We start from the raw sequence: 21073 nt of genomic DNA on the forward strand, positions 1-21073 counted from the left end.
ATTCATTGATCTCTACTGATACTTAATCTTTAGAGTATGCTTTCTATTTACTCACTGTACATTCTTGCCCCTGACAGTGGCTGGAGATGAATGAATCTGTCCTAAAAGATAGCAAAGGCCATACAAAGTACAAATGAACAAAGTAAATTAGCTGCTTAGGCTCCCCCATTTTTTTTTTTTTTTCTAAAAAACATAATTCAAAAGTCTTTCCATCCATCCTCTGTGCCCAGCAATTAATAATGAAAAGTTTAAAGTTTTAAGGAGATTTGGCTCAATTTACCAGAACTTTCTGTTTGTAACTATGGTTCATGACTCCCTGTGGTGCTGTGGCATACAATGAAGTAAATGTAGAAAACAGCCCCATTCTTGACACACGGAACATTTTCAAAGATGAATTAGATGTACACTATCTGGCTTTCTAAAGAAGAAAGCTCAAACAAAAACAGTTTCCTCACTTATATCTCACAGGTCAGATTTCTCTTCACTTGGATCACAACTGACCACAAAGCCATGTGGTCCCAGTGAAAGTGCATAAAGAATTCTTTATTCACTTCTTGACACTCTTAATTTAGATTAATGTCATATTGTGGGTATATTATTTTATGTGTCTAAATGCTCATGTCCTTAATTCACTGTTTGGCTAGGAAAAAAAAAAAACACACACCAGCATTCTGCCTGTGAACTGCTTCAGTGCCTGATCTCCAGCTTCTCCCACCCTGTATATAAAAGCTAAGCAAGATAGCTCAGTTGTGCTGTCATAAAACACATCCTAAATAGATTTGGATTAGACAAAATGTTAATCCTGACCTGAGCTGACAGCATTTATAAGTAACCATACAGGTAGACAGGATTTAGGACATTAATTAGGTGCCTTAATGCAATGCTTAACTCTTAATTCCATGATCAATGGACTTCAGTAAAAAGCTGACTTAAGAAGTTCTTTACTTTCCTTTCTGCCACCATAACTGCTTGTGAAATTCTGCTCCAAATCACGTCACTGATCTAATCTGGGTTAAAAATAACTCTTCAGAAAATATTTTCACCAACAGAGTAGGCTTATGCCATAATGATAAAGCTCAACCAAAACAGCCGGGCAGGACCAGTGGTCAGGAGTGGCTAAACCATCCTCAGCACAAGAGCCAGTTGTATGCTGCCTTTTAGCATCAGAGCATGCATGTTTACCTTACCACCTCGTACATACGCTTCAGAAATGGCTTTCATTTCCAAACTTGTGAAAGTAGGCTTCACAGTTATTTTCCAGAACAGATCTAATCACAATCCCCACCATTTGTCCCAGAAGTGTATGCAGGTAGTCATCTCTTAAACCTTCTAATATAATGGCATTAAAGACAGTTGAAACTCTAGCCTTAATAGAATGGGACAAAAGTCATCAATTTATTTAGGAATTCCTAGCTTCTATCAAAAAACCACTCCCTCAGTAGAGGTGTGTTTCTTAAAGACTGTAAGATGAAAGTACCATCAGAGAAGAATTCTGTAGAGTGTTATTAGGTCAGTCCAATGAGTGTCACTTTGAACCCACAATGCAGACAAAATTTTAAAATAAATAAAAGGCCTGAACTGCAACTGAGTAGGCTCATGTAGCTCTCATACATGTGCATTTTGCAAGTGACAGAAGAAAAAACATCAATGGAAATTTTAAGTTAAGCTCTAGAGCAAAGATTGTGAGATAGATCTAAATATTACTTAAACAAGGCTTCTTCTTTAGGAGGGTGAGTGGGGAAATGAAATAATTCAACATATGTCTTGCTAACTCCTACTCTTCTGTGAAATATTAAGCATCAGCATTTTTTTCAGCAGTAAAAAAAAAATCTTAGCACTTCAGCGCACAGAAAAGATGATGTTCTGAAGATGAAAACCAGCTGTACAGAGAATGACCTTGATAGTCATAAAATCATTTTCCTTTGTTTTAGAAATGTAAAAGATTCTTATGCTAAAGAGCAGGAAACACTTTTACTCCCAGATCCGTCACCGATTCCTGCATGAAAACAGGCAAACTGCTTCAGTCAGAACTTCCACAAGCAGCCACTGCATATGCTGAGCATTGAGGACATTCTGGACAAATATTCAAGATGAAGTACTTGAAAAATAAACTTAACAATCATCTCACATTAGGCACCCAAACTACTCTGTGCTTTGAGGATATACTGCAGTGCAATAGCACCATGTTGTAAAACTGGGATAATAATATCCAGTCATTTCACAATAGCATTATAAAATGGATACATCAAAGTTTGTGAACTCTGAGATATTGTAGTTTCAGTGGAGCCCATCACTCTTAAGAGGAAATCAATAGCATCGCATTCAGAGAAAGATCTCCATGTTGCAGCACAAACGGAATGAATCACAGCTTTAAATGACATATTGGAAAACTGCCCATTATATGAGTACTATCCATCTTATGACCTGAATAATTCCCAGGCAGGGAATGAGCAGTAGAAGAATAGTGAGCATTCACATAATTAAAGGCTGTGTCATAATGCAAACTCACATTTTTGCCCAAATACTTTGTCTAGGCTAAGCTCTTAGCAACAGAATGAAGACTCCCATAATGAGAAGCGCTGGGAAGCTTAAACAGAGTTTTGTTGTCACATCTAGCATGTTCATATTCACACAGTCCCCTTGAAACTAATGGAACAGTTGGCAAACTAATACAGGAACAACTGAAACAGCATTCCAGGGCTAGAAGATCAGATCTGTCAAAAGGCTTTGTTTTATATTGTAAGATCTTTAAGACAAGAATGTTCTTTAAAAGGAGCGAGTTTTTTAGTTATTTTTGTGTAAGACAAGAATTAAGAGTGTGACAAAACCATATTTGCATAGGATCTGTTCATGAATTGAGTCTAGTTGTTATCACCCAGATTATGATCTCAAAGTTGATGTCAGTTAATTAGTATTTAAGTACATGGACCATAGCTACATTTAATTACAATCCCAGATTCCCATCTATTTTCTGACAGATGATTGCTACTACTTGGCATTCAGATAGCTTCCCAAATCTCGGAAGTAGAAAACCTAACATGAATAACAATTGACAGTACAGCATGCTGTCACAGAACAAGCCCATAATAAATGCTGGATTGCAAAAGAAAAAAAAAAAAAGTCAACATATCATTAAAAAAGTAATGAATTTGAAAAAAAAAGGCTCTAAACAAAGGTTTTCCCTCACCATTGGTTTTCTCTTCTCTTACATTTTGATCTTACAGTTGAGTCCTATAAAACAAGCTTGTTTGGTGGCACCCATGAGACCCTGATATCACAGATAAAGCTGAGGAATCTGAACCTTCAAACAGAGGTTTCTCAGGACAACTCTAAGCACTGCACCCATACTGGCATCAGATATTATTAGCTGCTATACGTTATTCTGCTCATTATCAGTTTTTGTGATTATATAACATGATTATGTCATGTTACTGGCTCCACTGGCAAAACTGAAAAATATTATGGTTTTAGCTGATATCAGAAGAAAAAGACAATAATGTTTGTGATTAAAAGTAATGTTGCAGTTGAGTTATTCTACCAGCCAATTTCATACATATAGATTATTCTTTCAAGTTTTGATTATTTCTCCCGAGTTCCTCCAAACACTTTTTCCACAGACCAGTGGAAAAAGTTAAATTACTATGAATAATAATGCACAGTCCAACCTGCTCAATTTCTTCACATTTAAAATCATACTATATGTTAAATTTCATAAATAGCTTTGAGAGATATTTTCTTAAGTGAAATAATAGTAATTTGAACCACATTGTGATAAAGATTACTAAAATGAAAGGCCAAGATTCCCAGAGATTTTGCTGATATATTAGATAATGCTCCTGTATTCTGTAGGAATTTCACAGAAATATCCTCAAAAGCAACACCCTTAGTTGTCCCATTGCTCCAAGAGACCTTCTCATCTGTGCTACTACACGTTCAGAATGTATATTGAAATTTATGAGCTACTAGCAAACAGAATGTGTAGACACAGAGTTCTTTTCATTCTCGTAGCAGAAAAAGTGCTTCTGGCCTCTCTCCTCTATCATGCTGATGATTTTCACAAAACATATGTGGGATCCTTAGGAAATCCGTCATTTGACTGAATTTACCAGCCAAAAATCATGGTAAAATATTTTTTAATCAAGCAGCTAAAAGTTAAAAGAAGTCAATGCAACTGCATAAGACTCATTTCTTTGAAAGGATACGTTGAAGCTGAAGGCTGCTGTTGAGCATAATCATTGGGAATCAATTTGATTAAAAACTCTGTGATCATCTCTGTGAGCAACAACTGTAATCATGGCAGAATGAGACAGGTACAGCCTGCCAAGTAGGAAGGAATGGTTTGGTATAGAAGGATGCTATATTTTAAAAGTTGTTAAAATGTATTATAAACAATCATTAGGCACAGAAATAAACTCATTGGCAAGGGCTCTTTTATCAGCCAGCACTGCCTAGCTTTAAAAGTAACAGCTGATAACCTGAGGTAGTTTCAAAAACAAGTTTAAAAAGGTAAGTGAAAATGCAAATGGGTATGAAAAGCTGTGTACTGAAAACATATCTACCAGACAGATTTCAGCTTTTAATGGAATTGAAGTTACTCCTGCATCTGTGATATAACGTGAAAAATAGTTATAGTGGCAGAAGTTGGGAAGGTTAGATAAAAATAAACAACAGTTTAGCTCATGGATCTAAACAACAAAAAGCAAAGTTGTTAACATGCAACACTAATGCTACAATCACAGCACAGCTCAGAAATACAAAAACCTTGATTTTGCTTATGTACATAAAGGCTTTTTATTTTCACCTATCTAAACAGCTTCTTCTACAGACAGGATCACGCTCCCGTGCATTACAAGTGAATACATGATTAGACTGAGCTGTGTTACTTAGAGAATTTACCTAATCAGTGCTGCTTTCAGAATTTTTCATATTAATTTAGTCATCCACTGACTATTTCGTTATTTTATAACATGAAAATCTGTGAGAACTGCAGTTCAATTGCAATCCCTGCTTCACTGCATTGATTCTTTGGACAGTCCATAACTACAGTATACAGCAGCACTATAATATCTGTAAAAGAAAATTCTGCAGGATTCTGCCTAACAAGTTGGAAAAAGAAATCAAAGACAAAAGAGTTCAAGGATGAATATGTAAAAAGTGATCCAGTGACCCTAAAATATATGACTTATCACTTACAGACATGCTCATTTACCTCAGTGTTGGAAATCTGATAGTTTTTTCCTCATACAACACCATCTATATTTTTATATTAAATAACATTTAAAAACAATCTAGAGACCCAGCTTTACTTGTATATCTTGCTTATAAGGAATAAAATTCAAACTGAAGTGTATCAACTACTTCTGCTGACACACTAAGGTATCCATTCCCCTCCCTAACTTCTTTATTATCTACTTGGATTAGCAAATCCTTTAGCTTTTTGCTGTAACTGTTTATATTGTCATGAGCTGTTGAAAAATCGCATGATATTTTATGAAGTATTGTTGAAAAAAATCACATGATATTTTATGAAGTATTTCTCTCATAATTTCAGATCCCTCTACCAAATGGGGTTTTAGACTCTTCTTGATATAAATTAGATTTGCACTTTTAGGCTTTTCAGAAGTTAACCATTATTCTTAAAAAGCCTCCAAACCTCAAAATTATAAAAATGACTGCACAGAGAAACAGTAAAAGGGAGTGGCAGAGGAAACTAACAGGGCTTTTCCTAAGTGACCTCTACAGTTTAAGATACGTGGCGTAGTTCAATAAAAATTCCAGTATGAGTTTAAGTCTGCTCAACTTCTCATTTTGTTTAACAGATGGCAAAGTCCAGTTACAATGATTCTAAGTCAAGAACTAGAGAAATCATGGAATACAAGTGTTTGAGACACATGGGTATTGCTGGTGAGGAGGCTAGGTGAGCAAAATCCAGAGGGAGATCATACTGCAAGTGGGAGATCAGGGAGAAAACACAGAATTACAACCTAAAGAACAGGGCTGATGGGAAAGTCACAAGACAAGGATCATGTACAGAGATACTCTGTATGAGTGAAAACAAGTGTCATAGAGTGTCATATTGATGAGTGAGCTGAATATCATAGAATCTTTCAAGCTTGTACAAACCCTTAACAGTCCAACTCCCCTGCAATGAACAGGGACACCTACAACTAGATCAGGTTGCTCAGAGCCTCATCCAGCCTGACCTTGAATGCCTCCAGGGATGGGGCTTCTACCATCTCTCTGTGCAACCTATTCCAGAGTCTCACTAACTTTATTGTAAAAACACTTCATCCTTATGTCCAATCTAAATCTTCCCTCCCTTAGTTTGTAACCATTTCCCTTTATCCTGTCACAACACACCCTACTAAAGAGTCTGTCCCCTTCTTTCTTACAACTTCCTCTTAGATGAAAAGCCACTCTCAGGTGACCCCACAGCTTTCTCTTCTCCAGGTTGAAAAGCCCCAGCTCTCTGCCTCTCCTTATAGGGCAGGCATTCCATCCCCTGGGTCATGTTTGTGGCCCTCCTTTGGAGGTGCTCTAATAGGCCCCCATCTCTCTTGTTCCGTGAATTCCACACCCAGACTCAGTGCTCCAGTTGAGGTCTTACAAGTCCTAGAGCAATGAGTGGGATCCACATATACACCAGATGGAGAGGCAGCTACTTGTCATGGCTGAGGCCAGTTTTCAATTCTAGCAGACCAGTTATGGCCACATAGGCTGGGTGTAGTTGAATCTTGAAAGGAGCCATTAACACAAATGTCTAGCTGAATTTCTCTAACATAGGGCAATCTACATGCACAATCATAATATGATCACTTAAAATATATTAGCTATCATTACAGGCAGCATGTAGTGAGCAAACTGATAAGATCATTGAATGCTCTAAGTTGCCAATGATCTCATCACCCATTCTTGCTTTTCGCTTTTTAGCCTTGCCTTCATTTCAGAGCCAGATTTTATTCTGAGATCCATAAGGTTCTCTACATAAGCAGTACTTTGTATTTGAAAGCACGTGGCTGCAGACAGCTTACTTTAAATGCCAGAGCAGAAAAAAATGTCTGTATGCAATGCCTGTGTCAAGCCATCAGCACAGAAGTAGACATAGTGAAGAGAGTAATGGTGTTTTATTCCTCATCTGGAGCGGAGAATGTGTCAATTGCCAGAAAAGGTGAAAAGGGACATGGGAAAATATAGAAGGGCAGTAGAGACAGAAGTTTAATGGCAAATGTAACAGGAAAAAAAAGAGCATGAAATACATTTCATACAGGTGAAAGATGTCAGTTTATTGCTTTTTATTTATAGACATGCACAGTTGTGTGAAGTGCTTCGTCATATAAAAATTGCATTGAATCAGAATTGGTTCAGGGAGAATATTAGGATGCACAAAAATTGTGAAAAAAGGGAAACTTTTATTCTCTGGTCACTTCAATAAGCATACAAAGAATCCTTCTGAAGAAATATTAATTATCCTGCTAATGGGGACGGGGCCTGGAATTGGGGGGAAGGGAGGAGTGGAAAGGGGATGAGAACAGGCTCATTGTACAACATAGGGTGTTTTGACAAGAATTAGCAATAAACAGAAAAAATTTTGGTTAAAAGAAAAGTGAGGCTTAAGCACATGTGAAGAAGCTGAGCTCACATAATTTTCCCACATTCTGACCCAAAAATACAAGCACATGATGTTAACACATATCAATTTCTTAACAGAAACGAAGCAAGTTCTGTGAACATAAATCAACCAGATTAACTTCTGCAAAGTTAATTATAGCACTATTACTTGTTCACCTTTCTTTTCTGTAAAACGCACACAAGACTTGCGCGCAGATAGGAGACCTATTTGTTGTGCTGTATGTGCAAGTTTCCACACACGTGGGATAACTCATTATAGCAATGCTTTGAAGTTAATAAACCTCTACAGCTCATTAGAGATTAAAAAATACCATGTTTCCACCTTTTATATGAAATAATTTTCAGTTGTGTAAACAACTTGCAGATATTATTTCTGGTACTAGTACTGCAGGAATAGTAACAGCGATTTCTTCTCATAAGTTTGAGATGTATCATATTAGTATAAACTCTGACTCATCAGAAACTCTTCCAATATTTTATTATTTTTCTTGATTTCTAAAAATGAAGACTTCTTTTCTTATAACACAGAGAAAAGTTTTTGTTTTTTTTTTTTGTTTGTTTGTTTTTTTAATTTCCAGCATTGTGAAATAGCAACAATTTATTACTTAGCACTTGGTAGGATCAGAGACATTGTTTACAACTGTAAATGATTTTGAATTGATAGTCTTTGACTCAGTTCCACAAAATAGGAAAATGCTTTTTTAGATAGGATACTTGGGAGAATATGAACTTTCTGGAAAACAGACAACTTAAGGATATTTCTAATGTGAACCATTTCAGCAAAGAATAAGAAAACACATTTTCCTAAATGATAAGGATTTATTTTTACCTTTTTTCTTATACTTAAATAGTTCTTTTCGCCTTTTAACGAAAGTGCTATGACAGAATTCATGTTCTTGTTGAACATGGAACAAGCAGCAAGCTAAGTTATATACTCAATGCAAATCTCACAGTGATGAAGAAACCAGCGTAAAACGACAAACTAAAGCAGGCACTTTGTGAAGCAAAGTTTCTTTTAAATTCAGTATGTGCAGGCAATACAGAGAAAATGGAAATACATTTTAAAAAATGAAACTGTAGACTAGACTGACCAGAAGTTTAAATAAGAATGTAAAACATTATGATAAGCCTCTGTTTAAAATATAACCAGCCTTTTCCACTGCAGTGTGAAACAGACAAAAACACAGTGAGAAACGGGGGAACAGAGTCTGGAATGGAATTTCTTACAGCACTCAGTGAGCACAAGGAGCCCAGTTCCCAGCCTTTCACTAGCGATGAGAAGTTCTGCTGGCTTCAAAGCAAGTAAAGAATAACTCAGAGAATTGTGAGCTATAGGACTGGACCTTGGTCAATATTTTATTGAAACAAAATAGAGCTTCATTTTAGTAAGGGCAGCATGAACTTTGTGATGAACAAAGAAATCAAAAGTCTGCCGCAGACTAAAGAAGCAACCACTTAATCTCAGGTATCTTACTGACTGCTTACAGTGATCGTGTAATGGTATAACACAATGGAAAGTACAGCAATAAGAGCTTAGTGGCAAATTCCTTAGCTACAGCAAATGTAGATAAGCCCAAGTGCAGCAACTGTAGATACAGAAATAAAGGAAAAAGTCTGCTTACCTTTGGAAGGTCTCAGGTAGGCAGGGATCTCTAGCAAAATAGCCTTCCTTCCACTGCCAACCCTTAAATGAGGTCTGAGAAGAGGTGGATCCTGACTCCACCCCTTCTGGTCACTCAGGTACACTGCATGCACCTGAGCTCCCCTGGGTTGGCCCTGCCTTCCCAACAGGTGCTCAATTACTGTTTCAAGCCATGACTGAGCATTTCTGCTATAGATCATTGTCATCCTTGTGTTTTCATACATGCAGGCACATAGAAAATGTTCTAAAGAATATCTGATTCCTGTATTTATTTGTTCCTAATGCTGAGGCTGTTATCTATCAGAGGCATTGTGCAAAGGGTTTAAGGTTTAAAGTCAGGTAAAGTCCATTCAGCTTTGCAAGGATAAACATTTAACATTTAAACATAATAGAGGTGCAATTGAAGATTTTCTAGCAGTAAAACTTCTCCTGAAATACCTGACATCTCCAAATGAAAGTACCATAAGGACAATCAGTGCTTAAGATTCAGTTATAAATTTATGGTAGCAGATAAAGCAAATAAGAACCACAAAGCATTTTGTTCTAAAAATGGAAAGGTTTAAGCATATTCAGTGATTTGTTGTTCTTAATCAACAGCTTACTAGTCTTTAGTTTGAAGTACAGTGAGAATTACAATGGCCATAACTGATTTTGGTTTGTTTAAAAATCTAGGAAGTGAATCTTACTGAACTGCTCTGGCCTGATTAAATGTTTGGCAGAAGCTGAACACATCAAAATGCCTGTCATCATATGCAAGGACATGCAATGACATGTGATCCTACACTTGTCCTTTTGGATGGAGGCAAAGGAATAGCACAGATGTGTGTGAAAGATAGCTGACATGAAACAAATCATAAAGCAGACCTCATCATCTGCAGAGATAAGTTCTTTAGCAAGCTGAATGCCTGGGGGTAATAAAAGAGGACTGAGGGAAATTAACGTGCCTTGAACATGATCTTCATCATTCTAATAATTTCTTTAGTTACACATACCACTCCTACTGCTAAGTAGGTGGCTATATCATGAGTCATTCTGCAGAACATTATCACAAAATCTGATTACTTACACAATGGATTCTGCTTAATCCCTTCTTATCTGTGCAAGTACCCAATGTTTTGTAATTTCTAAGCAAATTCAGAAGTATCCAAGGGGAAACAATATAATTTATTTTCATGGTAAAAAGGCTGCCACTAGTCAGAAGGAAGTATTATCAGAAATTCAGAACTGAGTACTTTTAAAATGATCTCACTAACAAGTGAACCTATGCTAACCATATAAAGACAACAAGCTTATTTGATTCCTTTCTCTTGCAGGAAATAATACTCAATTGTTAGAGGTAAATATTCCAAAGAATGTCAGCATACCATCCTATTTACTTTTCACTGTTTTGAAAATCAATTTGGATTCTACCACCCTTTTTTGTCTTACTCCCTTCTCTTCCCGCCCTAAACCCTCCCCAGAATTGACATTACATAACTTATTAATCACAGCACTTTTGTACACATTTTTAAATAATATTTTTTATTTTTAAAAAAACTTATTCACCAATGCAGAAAAAAAATCTGAAAACTTCCATTTTCTATAGAGGAGACAAAATTTCTCACAATAACATGAGTTCGTTGATAGATGAACTAAAGTCACATGTGTACTGTTTCTCTGGACTTAGCAAGGGACAGGCATCAACTCCTAGTGCAGCTGGTATGGAGCAGCTTATTCCAGTGTTCAGGCCTTACTTACTAGCAGCAACAGATGTGCTACATTCTTCTTGCACATATATATGGATCAAAATCTTCTGCATCTCTTAGGGCATTTTAAAGTTTGTTGATTCTACTACTTTATTTTTTTGTTGTTGTTAGCCTATTTCCTCAAGTTTTATTTCTAATAATCTTTGTTTTGTTAAGTTTTAAGTTCTTTCATACATTCATTCGCTCTCCTCTTTATCACAAACCTTGCCATATATAATTTTCTATGTTTGAATGCTTATGTTCCACTACCTGACCCTAGCCGTCTCTTTTAGCTTGTCTCTGCATTCACTCAGCACTTGCAGTTGATATAAACTGGTTTTAGTCATGTCTTGAAAATGTTAAAACCTGCCTCAGGCCTTTCCATTTCCTTTTTGCCCCCTCCCAGAAAAGCACACCATTTCAATAAGTAAAATTAATGTCAGGTGGAAAAGTTCTTGCCGGACTTTCCATGTTATTTTTTGAAAAATTTTGGAATAAGTAACTGAGAAAAGAAGATGAGAATCTCAAAGACATGAGCAGAAGTGGCATTAAAAATCACCAGTAAAACTGAGTATTGTGTTTTTCTTTTTTAATCTACTATTTAGCAGTGCATCAATAAAGTTGAGCCCAACTTTCTTATTAAGCACTAATTTAAGCTTTGAAATTAAGCAAAGATCTATTCAGAACAATTCAGTAGCACTTTTCTACAAGAACAGACACATGAGGTGAAAAGAAGATATAATTTACATTCATCTGGGATGGAAAGGAGAATAACTTCAAAAAAGAGAACACCTCACCTACAATATCTAATATTCTGTAATTATTTTCTCCAACTAAAAGTTGGAGATTTCTGACTGTGGCAACAGCATGGCTCCAGAAGGAAGGATGGCTGCAACACACAGAGCACCCTCTCTGCAGCCAGCCACACCTGAGCAAAGGCACACAAAATTGAGGTGGGGATTCTTGACTCCCAAGCCCACAAAACTCTTCCTGGTGTATTCTTTTACCAATTATATAAATTATTATATTGCCTTCATAATCTGCTCTATCATTTGTGGCTGTTACACTGTTGAGATGAAAACAAACGGAAGTAAATATTTTTAAAGTTATTTTCATTATCCAAAATAATACCTATAGCTTAATATTTTAAATTCATATACAGAATAGAGATTGCTGTTTAGTTGATCTTTGTGCCTGAACTAACACACTGGAATAATTGATACGTATTGTATATATATGGAGAATGTATCTATTTTAACTTGCAGCTCAGATAATGAAGCTCAGGTCATTTGTAAACGATCAGCTGGCTGACAAAAATACAAAAAGAAACAATTCCTTTGCAAGAGTAATTTCCTAATGAGGAAGATTGCTGGATACAAAGCTCCTGACAGATGCTCCAAAAGAAGTGAATATACTGAGCATTTATTCCCATTTGTAGTTGTACAGAAGACGGTGACCTTTCTTTTGACAAGCATGTCCCACAGCTGTTTCACAATGATCTCATATTACATTAATGAGTTAATGTATATGGACTCTATTTCAGAGCAGAACAATGGAACCAAATATACAGGGCAGATAGCTCAAGAAAGCATTTAAACTAGCATGCTGTTGTTTGTTTTAGGTAGATATAAGATCAAGCACTTGAGTTTTGACCACTTTATAGAGATTTGTTCTTGTAGCTCAGGCAAGTTTTAGCACTTGGGTAACAGCCTTTAGTGCATAATAGCTGAGGACTGCCAGGAGATTTTAACAAAGCCCTCTTTTCTGCAGTAGATACATAGCCTTTCTCTCTCCACATCAGGGCAAGAAGCCCAAATTTAGTGATTGTTGAGAACCTTGTACAAGATTGCATTCCTTTCTAAAAGCATTTCTCTGTGGAATTAGAAGTGATCAAGCAGTTTGAGAAAGGGCAGTGTAAGTCTAGGCTGAATACAAACCAAATATATAAACCAAGCTGCACATCACTTACACTTACTGCTGATAAGTACTGACAGCAGTATGTATGGCCTTTTCCCTTTCCTTGGTCATCTTCAAAATAATTACAGTTCTGCACTAGTATGACAATGCTCTAGCAGGTCTCAGTAGGCTGAAGGGTTATATATTAGGGCCATTACTGATAGGAAGGATTTAAGAGAGTGTCTATTCGTCTGTTGCAAGTTTGTTTTCAAAAGAATTGCTGGAGTTAATACTAAATTCCAGTCCAAATTTAATTTCCAAAGCAATTCTATGCTTTCAAAATGATTAGGCTATTATACCTTTCCATCTCTAAACTATGAAAAAAAGAGAAAGAATTCATCACTTTTAACCCCAGTTAAGATTTTAAATTATCTCCTTTAGATAGATAATTTAAGAAAGCCATGTAGTTTAACTCCTATCTGCTTAAAATACTACTACACATATAAATATATACTACATATATCAATACATATAAATAATACTGTATAGCTACTAAGCTACGCTTGGATTGCCTTTATGCAAGAAAACCTTCTGATAAAAAATTTTACAAGCATGAGAATAATTATGTTCTCTGACTATATTTCTTCACGTCTCAAACGTTATGAATACAAGGGTGATTTCTACTTGCATTCTACAATTTCAAAAGAGTACTAATTGAAAGACATTCTGAAATGAATGCAAACTGGATGGTCACCATCCAATTTCTAATGGACTGATGCTCATATAAAAATCCAACAGTATCAGCAACAAGCTGGCAGTTACTGGTAGAATGAGAGGTGTTGAGAAATGACTTGGCTCACAGCTGAACTTCCTATTTAACCACGAGGAAGATCAAATTAAGCCAAGGTCAAGTATGGGACAGAGCAGCTGTGCCACACAGCAGATAAGGACTCCTAGTATATATATAGTAGATCTCTTTTGATTTTCTAATTGTGAAATCTAGAGCTACTGCAGGAAGAGGCCTCTTTGACTCTTAGCCTTTCACTTTTGCCTCTCCAGGTTCAGTTCCATCCTAGGCTATGCAAAGCCTTCATGGTGCAGCAGCAGCCCCCTTGTGTTTGCAAACTCATTTCAGCAGCCTGTCTCTGGTTTATGAGAAATACTTCACAGCTTTCCAGTATGGCAGAATAACCAATTAATCTTTCCCCTATCAAATAAGAGAGATGTTAATATCTCCCTAACAGAAAAAAAAAAAAAAAAAAAGGCTGGAGTAGGCAGTAAGAATCTTGTCTGCAGAAAATTTGACTCTCCGATGAAACCCATCTGGAACTCTTACTAATCACTACAAACACATGCTTTCAAAATTGAATGGTTTGGGGCTCTGTAGTGCTTTGGCTTCATAATCTATAATTTTCTTATTTCACTAAATGAAAATAAATCAATTTATTGCAGTTAATGCACAGGTACCAAAAAAAAAGGTGGCTGTAATTTTTTGGTATCCATCTGTGCTTCTCTTACTCCATCTGTTTCCTTCACTCATTGCAGTGGAATCCTGCTTCATGAAATGGAGCCTAACACGTACATGCAGGGCAGTGTAAGTTACCTAGTTACTCAGCTGAAGGATGTTTTCAGGATAAATCGTCCTTGTACTCTGTAGAAGGCAACAGGCATCGATTTTGTTGTTAATATGTCTGAGCAATCCCTCTTTCAACAAAATATATAACTGTCAGTAAATTTCCTCTAATTTCAGATTGTGCGCTTCAGAATAATACCATAAAGGCTCATCACTTTAATCAGTTATTGATTACACCGTGGGGACATTCTACAGATTCCACTCAATGCTACTTTTAAAATGGTAAGTACCTATATAACTATATGATGTTATAAGCTGTTTCAGATTTTTATAGCTAATACAACAGTACAAATGCACAATATTAAATTATTTGATTGAGTAGTATAGCTTTTATTAAACTTTATTGAACTTATTCTTCAATTAAGTTTAACCATTCTTTGGCCTGATGGTAATTAAAGATTTTTGTCTCTTTAAACTAAATATAAGTGTTTAAAAGAAAAAGAAAACAAAAGAAAATCCCCCTATTGCAATCCAAGATGGAAGATATAACATAAAGGCAATTTTCAGGGGAAATTTTGCACAGCGTATTTCACCAACACAAAAGTCGCTGGTAAAACCATCCTTTCTAATGAGTACTATAAACAAAATACACTTCCATTCTTATCATATCATTATGGCAGCGTGATGATATCATTTAAAGGTCAGGTCACGAAAGGCTTTTTCTTTTTTTTTTTAATAAATAATCTCACACTTCAAACATAAGGCTTTCTGTTCATCGTGCCTTCCTTTTCTGGAGTATCTCAGTGTCCTAAATACTTTGTTTAGTGTATTTCTATTTTGATTATCATCATCATCATATTAAAAGGGTGTAGTCATGGTTTATTTTCAACTACAAAAGATGTTTGACTAGCACTGAATTTATGCAGAATGCAAAAACATTACCACAGACTACATTTCACAGGAACATGCATTTAGGCACAGCTTTGTGCCCAGGGTGATACTAACTCAACTCGTCATTTTTTTTAGAATCCCATATGTGATTTTACCAAAACATCAGTAGTAGAACTGCCTGTAAGAATATTATGAGTCAAAAGCATTAAATTACCTAAATCTGCCGAGACATAGAAGGAGCCTTTTTAAATATCAGGTAATTTAAAAATATGAAGTGAGAACTTAAGTTAGAAGTTAAATGGTTTTCCAAGATGACAAATGGCAACAAGTGCTGGTAGTGGAAAATAGAATTTTCATGTTCGAGATCCATTAAAGTGATGCAGGTGACTAAAAATGAGGATCCCGATTCTTATTATCTTTATGTGTATTTAAATAATTATAGTCCACTCTCCATTCTGTAGAGTGAGTTTAAAGTATTTACAAATCAAAGCAAAAAAATGAATATCTGGTATTAACCATACAGAAAAAAAAAACAAACTATTAATCGTACAGAAAGAAAAGAAAGAATAAAAGAAAAAAAGGTCTATGTACTTCCTGTGGTCTTTTAAAAAGCATTAATAATAAACTATTTGCATAAAGCTAAAGCAAGAAAACTCTTGTATGTGAGAAAACATGCATCTTTTTGACACATGCAAGATGTTTTTTTTTATCTGCTTATAAATAGAAATTAATTATGGAGAGCCTAAAATACAACAGTGCCCTAGAAAATGAGAGACTGTCTTTTTAAAATATATTTAAAATATTGTGAGTAAATCTGCACCATGCAGATATACAACCACTAACTGCATTTGAACAACAATTGTTTTTGCTTCTAGTCTTCTATGAAAAAAGTGATGGTTAAAATTTCTCTAGCTTCACTGAAAGCAGGATCAGGACCTGACACTTTCACTAGTTATATTTTCTGGCCCATAGAGCATCACTATTAACTGTGAATGTCAAAACCTGTACAGCTCTAGTGAAAAATGTGTTCGGTCTTCTAAATGAATGCCTGAGCACTGACTTCTAAGTGAAGACAGAGATCAGTAAGTCAGCTTTTGTTCACGCTGCTTTCTTACTAAAATACCAATGGCTTGGAGAGTGCTTAGGAAAATAACCTGTTCCTTCCTAGGAATTTAGTCTAAGCTTTTTTAAAAAATAACTTTACTTCTTTAGTTTAAATGTAGGTTCAGAAACAAGTATGTTCCAAAGCTAAATTCCAAAGCCTGAAGCTGACACAATACAGTAGTCTGGAGTGAGGTTGAAATTTCAAGTTAATACACTGAGTCAGTCTTGTCAAGGTAGATGTTATAACTTCTCAGTTTCAAAAAGTACCTTTGCTTCTGTTATCTGACTGGCAGATTTTGGAAAGCACTGTTTTCCCAGCCTCACTGCAGAAGTGCATATCAAGTTGTTTCTTTGAACAAATAGCAACCTGATTATATACTGGAGAAAGGAGGCTGCCAAAGAAGAAATAGAAGGTAGTTTGGCCACTAAGAGCTGGTGAGCACTATTAGTGAGACAGAAATGGAACCAAGCGCAGAAAAGTTATCTTCCTGGGAAAGAAGGGGAGGAGGTAGCTGGATGGAGCCATTGAGCTCATAGGACTTTAGAAGTTGCGCCCTATAATTCAGAGAACTAAATACAGCCGTGGGTTTATCTTCATTATTTTCAAACATTTGGTCTAAGAGAAGGGAGATTAAGAAGCCAGAAATTACTATTCTTCACAGGCAGAGTCACCCAGGAATCCAATCTGTGTGACTGCAGCTACTTGCATACGTTAATCCACCAGGATCCAGCACTGAGCTATGATTCGCAGTTTTAGCACCACTACAACAACCCAGAGGTCAATAAATCTGTCCCATTAGAACAGTGTACCTTCTGACAATCTGCTACATTGCTTTACAAAACCGTCATGGGAGGAAATATCTAGGTTTGACTTAACCAACCATCTGTCTACACAAAAAGTCAAAATGTGTAAATTTACATACAATGTTTTGCTGCCCAATTGCAGCCGTTAAGCATTATTCCTTTCCCCCACCCTTTACTTTAAAGAAGAGACTATTTTCTATTACTTCAGTAGTGGCATATGCATTTTCTGTAAAGAAAATAAGCCAAAGCAATTGGGCATGCATCAGCATGCAAGAAAGCATGCTCTGGGGTGGAATACACAACTCATTGCACAGGCTTGCTATTTGCTACTACCCTGAAGTGCAGAATATCTGCACAATTATAGGGCATGCTGTGTGGCAGCAGGAGGCAGCATTTGTAGTTTACTCTGCTTCTACACTGCTTTCACAGATTGTTTTGAACCAGATGGACATTAGTCTAAGTAGCATCTACACAAGTTCAATAAATTACACATTCTTAGTCCTAACTTCCTGCTTCAGTACAGTGTTTTCATCCTGAAGTAAGAATGAAATGAATCATGCACGTCTAAGTGGATGCATTGGGCATGCTAAATAGGGAATAAGTATAATCATTTATAGCAAAAGCAATTAGATCACAAGTAATGTGCTTAAACACTTAAAGCACCAATTGTTTAATTTCCAGCTACTTGAGACTATGAAACCATTACTCGAAAATTCAATAACGTTTGGTTTATAGAGAACCAAACTGCAAGATTTTAGCTTTCCATGGTTAATTGATCACATTTTCTTTCATTTCATCACATTTTCTTGTTTTTAGATTTTACTGTTAATGAAGAAAATCTTCTTAATACTGAAAGCTGAAAATGCAGTGTGAAATATATTGAACTTAATAATGAAAAACAGGGCCTGTTGCACTTTTTAGTCATTTTTCTTATTTAATTAACTGAAAACTTAGAGTTCTCGATTTTAATTCACTGACAAATAACTTTATTAAAATAAAATTATGATTGCCTGTGGTGTCTCACATCCTTCCAGAAGGCTGAGTTTAAAAACCTACAGACTTTGGAGGGAGAGGGTGGCAAGAAATAAATGCACAGAACAACTTTGGTCTGCTTCCCTCAAAGCAAAATTTCCTTTACAAATTCAACTTGAATATGATCTTGGAGATGAGAAAGGCATGGGGATTATGCAAAGCCAGTTGTGGGAACAATGACTGGTGGAGCCTGGAACAGCGGAAGAAGAGAATGCTTAAGGCAGGAAATGGAGAGCAGCTATCAACAGTAATTTAAAGAAAAAAATAAAAATGCAAAGGGTTCATATAGCATTTTCAAAAAGATGAAAATAAACTAGAAGGATGAAATAGGGATTATCAATCAGTGTAGGGATATGCCTCCTTCCACCTCTCTCAATATAAGCATCAAGTTAAGCATTGTCAGTAGAATATTTTTATCCTTCTCAAATAAAGTTATGAGCAACAGTCCTGATGCCATGAACATGACATAAGTTGCTCGGCTATGCCTGGTTCTCCCTGCTGCTGAATAAAATATTGTAATCAATGTAGTGGAAGATTTCACATTTTGATGATGCAGCTTGAGATGTACAACAGTTCCCTTTTAAATTTGGTTCAGTGTGATTCCTGCAACTTCAAAAATAGGTGATGGCAAGAATAAACTCACTGACAGTTGTGGCAGTAGAGTATTCATGATGGTAATGGTTAATGATGCATGTATATGCTGGATTTAGGCCTCTGTAGAGAATCCCAGGCTTGGCATGAAGGTATTTCTTCAGTTTGATAGGCAGCAACAGTAAACTGCACTTATGTTTGGCTTTCCATAATGATGACACCTACATTGCGAAGCAGGGAGGTGAAATTTCCCTTTCCTCAAACATCACATCTCGTGTAAAGAAATAGCATTTGCTTGTTTTATTTATACAAGTGTAGAGGACACTGATTTACATACAAAAGAAGCACTGAATGCAGTTCTGTTTTATGCTCCATATGAAATGGGTGAAAAGGAACTGTATGTAGGCCCAGTCCCCAGTTAAGGTTACATAACTCCGTGATGTGTCACTGAAGGCACCTCAAAACATACCATTATAGTGGTCAACCTTTTCCTTGCTTTATTGTGCTAAAGCATTTATAGAGAAGCTCATCCTCCTTGTACTCTCTGTGCTGCAGACTGAAGGGGAAGGAGTAAATAAACATAGGCCAAAACAACGTTTCTCCTCACTCAGCAGAAATGTCTCTACACAAATGCTGAGAAAACACTGTGCTGTTCTTCTGACCCAAGTTCTTTGCAGGATAGAAAACAAACATTCAGATGATGGGCACAGGTTAGCATCTATCTCATCCTTGTAGCAGTCAGCTCTTCATAGACAACTCAGCCATTTTAAGGGAGGAAAAATACAAAAACCACATAAAAACCCACACAACCTCTTTCACAATGTAAAACAAAAAATGTGACTGAAAAACTATGGGGAGGTGTATTGAACAAAACACACTCCTTTCAATAAGTGATATTAATGAACTTTACTCTGAAAAGTATTTTCAGATGCAACATGACGACTTTTTAAAAAGGAGATAGAGAGATTAAAAGACCTAATTAATTCAAGATGGTAAGGAAGATTTCTAAAAACTTCTAGGAGTACCCAAATGCTTGTGTTGGACCGAGAATCACACAGTCAGGAGTTTTTCTAGCCAGGCTATCAAAGCCATCTACTGTCTGTTTCTTTTATTAAACATTTACCTGTTCACTCCGTCCCTTCCTACTGGTTTGGGCTGAATCTGCACTGTCGCTTGCATGGTGCTGTTTTGGATCTGTGTCCAAATCAGTACTTCATGGAGTAGCTGTTGCTATTGCAGTGCTTACACAGTATCAAAGCCTTCTCTCTTGCATGCTATCCCTCCCAACAACTAGGCTTTGGGTGCACAAGGTGCTGGGAGGGGACACAGCCAGGACACTGACCCAAACTGGCAAGGGGATATCCCATAATTTATGACATCAGGATCGGCAATGAAAATCTCAGGGAAAGGATGAAAGGTAAAACCTTTGGAGTTGCAGTCCTTGCCTTCCCAAACAAACAGAAAACATTATGGTAAGCTTTCCTGGAAATGGCTAAATGTCTGTCTTCTGGGGTTAACCCACAGCCAATACTTAACATATCGAGTTATTTGGATTAGTAGCAAAAATAGCAATTTATATCTTTATTTTCCTCTTTTACCTCTCTCTTTTTTCTTTTTTTTTTTCCTGTTATTACTAGAAATCTGAATGCATTAACTGAGAGCTACTAGCTACTATGGAAAGAATACAAATGTCAGGCTTACAAGATCACAGAATATTTGTCTCTAACTCTGTCAACTTAGTGTAGAGAAAAAGTACCCTGAATAGTGGGTCTGAACTGCATCATCTGCCTAATTTTATTAATATTTCATTCACATTTCTGCTTCTACTTCACTCCTACAGACCCCCTCAGCTTATTAATTTTTTATTTACAAGGTAATTGAAATTGTAGCCAGGAATATTAGTCATTTATTTTATCTGTGACTAACAAAATAAAAAGGCATTCACGAGAGCAGATGACTCTTCAAATCCCATCCTAAGAGACATAAGCTAATCCACTACACTGATAAAGGAAGATTGATTTAGATTCATATATACAATAAAAATCCTCTAAAATAATTCTTCATATCCAGCTAAAAGCTGAATCAAAAATAAATTATATTACATAGCTCGACACAGAAATACAATGGTTAAAATTGCATATGTCTAACGAGATCAAAGTCCTACTGTCTTCCATTTGACAGTAAAAA

General features: G+C 36.2%; 2 protein-coding genes across 13 annotated transcripts in view; one reads left to right on the forward strand and one right to left on the reverse strand.

The window, feature by feature from the left end:
- The window catches only part of LOC116232900 (sodium channel protein type 2 subunit alpha-like), a 364152-nt gene that overhangs the window by 277909 nt on the left and 65170 nt on the right, over window positions 1-21073 (reverse strand). The gene's annotated exons all lie outside the window — the stretch shown is intronic.
- B3GALT1 (beta-1,3-galactosyltransferase 1) overlaps window positions 1-21073 on the forward strand; it is a 182133-nt gene that overhangs the window by 112205 nt on the left and 48855 nt on the right. For all 4 annotated transcript variants that reach the window (XM_090143970.1, XM_090143969.1, XM_031599530.2 and 1 more), the window contains one exon: window positions 14642-14746. The gene's annotated coding sequence lies outside the window, so the exon portion shown is untranslated. The remainder of the gene's footprint in view (window positions 1-14641; window positions 14747-21073) is intronic.

Source organism: Phasianus colchicus, chromosome 7 (assembly GCF_987193195.1).
Source record: "Phasianus colchicus chromosome 7, bPhaCol1.hap1.1, whole genome shotgun sequence".
Taxonomy (NCBI): domain Eukaryota; kingdom Metazoa; phylum Chordata; class Aves; order Galliformes; family Phasianidae; genus Phasianus; species Phasianus colchicus.